Source organism: Bos grunniens, chromosome 4 (genome assembly GCF_055505025.1).
Source record: "Bos grunniens cultivar Pamir isolate PY7600 chromosome 4, Bosgru_T2T1.0, whole genome shotgun sequence".
Lineage (NCBI taxonomy): Eukaryota > Metazoa > Chordata > Mammalia > Artiodactyla > Bovidae > Bos > Bos grunniens.
The window spans coordinates 72,293,659-72,299,824 of NC_141168.1; the positions used below are offsets into that span (position 1 = coordinate 72,293,659).

The 6,166-nt window shown below is 40.1% G+C and overlaps 1 long non-coding RNA gene across 1 annotated transcript; it reads left to right on the forward strand.

Moving 5' to 3' along the window:
* The first annotated feature begins 205 nt into the window (after positions 1-205).
* LOC147374361 (uncharacterized) lies at positions 206-3,588 on the forward strand. The gene is made up of 2 exons (XR_015162667.1): positions 206-1,475; positions 3,343-3,588. It is a non-coding gene; the product is annotated as an uncharacterized LOC147374361 (long non-coding RNA).
* The last annotated feature ends 2,578 nt before the right edge of the window (positions 3,589-6,166 follow it).

Below are 6,166 nucleotides of genomic sequence, written 5' to 3' on the forward strand. Positions count from 1 at the left end.
CCCGAGACGGCAGCCAATCAGGCTCCACCGTCCCTGGGATTCTCCAGGCAAGAACACTGGAGTGGGTTGCCATTTCCTTCTCCAATGCATGAAAGTGAAAAGTGAAAGTCAAGTCGCTTAGTTGTGTCCGACTCTTAGCGACCCCATGGACTGCAGCCTACCAGGCTCCTCCGCCCATGAGATTTTCCAGGCAAGAGTACTGGAGTGGGGTGCCATTGCTAGAGCACCTTGGGTCTGCCAAAAGGAGATGTCCTAGGGATGCTGATTTTAGGAAACAATGGATACCCTGCCTGAATACAATGGTTCTAAAAGACCAAAATGCTTTGTTGTTGTTGGACTGAAAATATAAGTTTATTGAATTGATACTATGAATTCCAAATGGGGGGGGGTGGGGAGGGGGAGATAGAGTCAACTGTTATGTGGTGCAAAAGTCCAAAGGAGGTAAAATGCAAAATCAGATATGATCGTCATTAGGGCTGGTGACAAACACTCCAGCCGGATGGTAAGACGATACTCCCCAACTCCTTTGAAGTTAGGATGATCACTGATTTGCTTTGACCAATGAAATGTGGGCAGGAGTGTGTCACAAGTTACCATATTTCCTTCCCTGTGCTATGGAGAACTTGGAAGGACATGTTGAGATGAAACCTTGTCAGCTCGGCCTCTGAAAGACTGGGATGAGCAGAACTCCCCTGGTTACTTGTGATGAGCATGTATATGGTAGGTCAAGCTGCTGAAATCTTGAAGTGATTTGTAACTGTAGTCCAACCCAGTGTATTCTGACTATTACATCAGGTAAAGGTTCTTCTTGAAAAAAATAGGCTGACATAAGATTTCGCATCAGATTTTAAAAAGTTAAACTTTACTTTGTGGGATTGGAAATCTAAAGTTGCTTTGGGTGGAAGATTTTGCTGACATCAACTTTAAGAGACATAAGTCAATCATATTTATTCACTAAAATACAATATTCAATTTGAAAATGCTTCAAAAGTGATGTTACAAAATTCATTATTATATAAAATATCAAAGAGCAAACATTTTATCTAATGTTTAAGGTACACAGTTATAGATAAATACTTGCTAATTTCTTTTTCCAGCTGTTTTAAAGTAAGATAATTATCAGAGGTCTAAATGTAGATTTTAGTAAAAGATTACACGTAATTCTTTTCTGTCTTTTTTCATGCTACTGTTCCTCTTTCCCCTCAGAGATTTTGTGCGGCTTTTCTTAGAACCTCCTCCTTTTTAATGGTATTGAAATAACTAGAATTAATACCAAAAGATCTTTTTCTTCTTTTGCTTCCTCAGTTCTGCTTTGAAAATTCTGTGATTACCATATTTAAATTGCCGTATCAGTCTATTTGCCACCAGTGCCAAGATTTACCATGGATGCCTTATATCCTCTGCCCCAACGTGCTTCATGATGAACAAAGATGATGATGATACTAAGCTGTGTGCATCCACCTCAGTGTGAGACGGTAGGTCATGAGGCTTTCCTATCTCACAGGACAGCAGGAAGTTCAGTGTTTGGTAGGAAACGGGAGGGGCTATGCTAGTGTTTCCCAAGGTCAGACAATATCAGAACTCTCCGGGAGACTTGTTCAAAATACGGGTTCTTAGCTTCACTCCAGTCTCTCTGAATCAAAACATCCAGAAAAAGAAACTGGGAATCTGCATTTTAAACTGTCTCTCCAGTTTGATGCTGGTGAACAGATAAGTCCGTCTCAGCAAAGGCCATAGAGGACCCCAGAGGCCAGCACACAGGGCAACCAGCCCTCCCTTCCCTTCCTCCAAGAAAATGTATAGAACATGCCCCAGAGCCATCCTGCTGATAGGAGAGGAAGTTGATTATTTATCCCTCATTGGTTGAGGGTTGCTCCTGGCCACATAAGTTCTTTGGCATTTCGGACCTGTGCTATGTTTGGGGTGAGCATGCTCTGGAGCAGAAAGACACAGGTGCCTGTGGTTGGAAGCCGTTGGTGTGTGTGTAGGAACTATTTCCTGAAGACCTCGGGGTTGGGCAAGAGTATATTGACAGTGTCTGCTATATCTAAGTTAAATCTCATCTTTTATTATCATTGTTTTTGCTCTTTTTGGCAAAAAGTTACCTCTTGTTCTGGGCTTATGTTACCAGCTGGAGCTGTCTATTTTGATCCCAACTGTAGGATCAGTGGTAGCCTGTGATGCATTTTGAAAGCCCTGCCTTACAAATTAATTCTAAAGACATCTGTTCATCTTACGTTTCAGAAAACAATGGTTTCAAAAATATCTGACCTATAAGTGATGTAAAGTCTACCTATAGGATGAAGCATAGATAGGACATTTGATGGCCAAGTCAGACCTTGTGATTAGAACCTGTCACTAGTGACCAGTGGTGGTCTCAGTCAAATCTAGCACCCTACGCTTATATATAACGTGACAGGCCATCATGCTAATAAAATGGAAATGAACTGAAAGGTAGTTGACTCATTTAAGTAAACATTTAATGAGTCCTTGTGGCTTATAATAAAGGGCACACTGAAGGTGATTTTAGAATCATAGAATTTTAGAGCTGCTGGAAACTATGCAATATGTATTAGAAGTCTGTTTGCTGTATGGGACTAGGAACATGGGCTTAGGAACCAGACTACTGCTGCTAAGTCGCTTCAGTCATGTCCGACTCTGTGCGACCCCATAGACGGCAGCCCACCAGGCTCCCCTGTCCCTGGGATTCTCCAGGCAAGAACACTGGAGTGGGTTGCCATTTTCTTCTCCAATGCATGAAAGTGAAAGTGAAAGTGAAGTCGCTCAGTCGTGACCGACTCTTCCCGACCCCATAAACTGCAGACTTCCAGGTTCCTCTGTCCATGGGATTTTCCAGGCAAGAGTACTGGAGTGGGATGCTATCACCTTCTCTGAGGAACCAGAGTGCTTGGATCTAAATCCCAATTCCAATGCTTGCAAGCCTGCCTTGGGCAATTTACCTTATATTTTTGAGTCTCAGTTTATTCTATATAGTTGTTTAGTTGCTAAGTTATATCTGACTCTTTTGCGACCCCATGGACTGTAGCCTGCCAGGCTTGTCTGTCCATGAGATTTTCCAGGCAAGACTACTGGAGTGGGTAGCCATTTCCTTTTCCAGGGGATCTTCCTGACTCGGGGATCAAACCTGCATCTCCTGCATTGGCAGGCAGATTCTTTACCACTGAGCCACCTGGGAAACTCTCTATATATTAGTACCTACCTCATAAAATTTTAAGGATTAAGTGAGTGAATGAATGTACATGAAGCTCATAAAACAGTGCCTGGAACATGGTAAGCAGTAAGTAAATTTTAGCCATTAGCTAGTTCTATCCTGTTTTACAGATGAAGGAAATCCAGCCCAGAGATGCCTAGTGACCTTCCCAAAGAGTTGAGACTGGAACTCATGTCTCCTCATTTCCAGAGCAATTTGTTTTCAGTACAAGTTGTAGAATGATGGCAGACAAGCTCTAAAGGTGAGATCTTTATTATTATTTGAAAGATAAGGTGGATAGCATTTCAAGAGCAATTTAAGAAATCATAAATCTAGTATAACATAGTACATCCTATCTGTGAACATTAAATGAGAAAGAATGAAAAGTAATACATGGGGATCATCATGGCATCAAATTATAATAGAAGCTTCCTGAAAGAGATGAGCCTGAGCCTAGTGCCTTTGGGAAGCGTTGCATTTTGTTGAGAAGATGAACTGGGAAGAAAAGTCATTACCAGTGGGAAAAGGGCACAATGGCAGCAATGACCTGGTGTGTGTGAACCAGCAGCTCATGAGGAGATGAGCTGTGCTGTAGGGAGCTGAGTTTCATACTGGTGGCTTGCAAGTAGGGTTCAGGTATATGTTCTGTTTGGCCTATGGAGTTTGACAAAAATTTGAGTTGGCTACTTTATCTGTCAAGGTTCTACAGAGAAACAGAACCAAGGATATGTATATATTACAGATTCTACTTCACTTCTAGTGATTGGTCTGTTCAAATTATTTCTTCTTGATTCAGTTTGGCGGGGGCTGTATACTTATAGAAAATAGTCCATTCCTTCTAGGCTGCTGAATTTGTTGGCATATAATTGTTCATAGTGTTCTCTTATGGTTTTTTGCATTTCTGCAGTTTCAGTTGATATTTCTCCTTTTTCATTTATTTTGTTTATTTAAGAATATGTATGTATGTGTGTGTTTGTGTGTGTGTGTGTGTGTGTATATATATAAAGAGATTGATTGATCTTTAAGAATTGATTCATATGATCATGAGGGTGGTATCTGAAATCTGTAGGGGAGACCAACTGACTGGAAATTCATGAGATTTCCATGTTACATTTTGAAGCAGAATCCTTCATTTCTCCTCTCCAGGAAATGTAAATTTTTTGCTCTTAAGGCCTTCCACTGATTGTATGAGTCCCTCCCACATTACTGAGAGTAATCTCCTTTGCTTAAAGTCAAGTGATTGTAAATGTTAGCCACATCTACAAAATCCCTTCACAGCAACACCTAGACCAGTGTTTGATTAAACAGTGGGACACCACAGCCTAGTCAAGCTGACACATAAATTAACCGTTACAGCTACAAACATCAAGAGATTTGATTTTATAAGGAAGAGTCAGATTTCTAGCTTGTTTGGAAAACTGGAAAGATCTGGCAGCTCTGGGCCTGTAAGTTCTTCGGATGAGGCTGAACTTCTGAGTTGCTTCAATCTCCATCATGTCCATGGGTAATTTGGGCTTGTGTCTTGAACCCTGCGCAGGGTAGAAAAACCCGAGTTTAGTAAAGAAAGACAAGACTTTGTGATGGGGGACACTGGATCTAAGTTCAGGAGATAATCCCAGGTATTACAGCAGCAAGAGAGGAGCTTAGAGACTGTCAGATCAGTGACTTATCTATGGAGGCTGCTTGGCCAGGGGAAGAGGCAGTGGTGGGAGTGGTATGATCTGGTTTCTTTGTGTGCTTTAATCTAGAAGCTCTCCTTTAATCTGGCTTGGGGCTGCTCAAAAGTTTGAAAATCACTCCTCAAGATCTGCATGGCTATTTTACAACCGAAGAAACTGTAGCCCAGATTCAGTTTGGTTTTCACGTGACAAGTGATAGAAAGCCTTTGATTGCTTTTTCCCAAAATATTGCAGTATATTTGATTTACAATGTTGTGTTAGTTTCAGGTATGAAGCAAAATGATTCATATATATATATATATATATACTCTTTTCTAAATTATTACAAGGTATTGAATATAGTTCCCTGTGCTACATAGTAGGTCCTTGTTCTCTACCTATTTTGTATATAGTAGCTTGTATCTTTTAATTCCAAACTCCTAATTTATCCCTCTCCGCTTTGGTACCCATAAATTTGTTATCTCTATAGAGATAAGAATAGAAATAAGAATATAAGGTTATAAGAAAATAAGAAAGATTAGAAAATATAAGAAAAAAATATAAGATTGTATTCTTATAAGAATATAAGATCTTATAGAGATAAGAATAGAAATGTCTATTTCTGTTTTGTAAATAAGTTCATTTGTATCAATTTTTTAGATTCCATGTGTAAGTGATATCATGTGGTATTTGTCTTTCTCTGACTTACTTTATTTAATATGATAATCTCTAGGTCCACCCATGTTGCTATAAGTGGCATTGTTTCATTCTTTTTATGGTTGAATAGTATTCTACTGTATATATATACACACAGACACACAGACACACACATATATACACACACACACACACACACCACATCTTCCTTATCTATTTGTCTATTGATGGGCACTTGGATTACTTCCATGTCCTGGCTATTGTAAGTACTGCTGCTATGAACATTGGGGTGCATGTATCCTTTTGAATTAGAGTCTTCTCTGGATATATGTCCAGGAGTGGGATTGCTGGAATATATTGTAAGAAAACCTCTGATGACTCTTAAACATGGAAAGCCATCCATCATATGTAAGGTTAATCAGGCAAGAAATAACTGAAGCAGTGAGAGATTGGGAGCAGGACGGCTATGAAGAAACCATCTCACTCTCCATGTTGGAGTACTCACAGTCTAGACCAGGTAGTGGCTCTGAAAATAAAGAAAGAGCAGGAGTGGTAATTGGAGACAGGCCAGAGATAGTAACAAAGGGGTAGGCAGAGGCAAAGGAATCTCCAAGGTATTAAACCTGAGGACCAGTAAGAA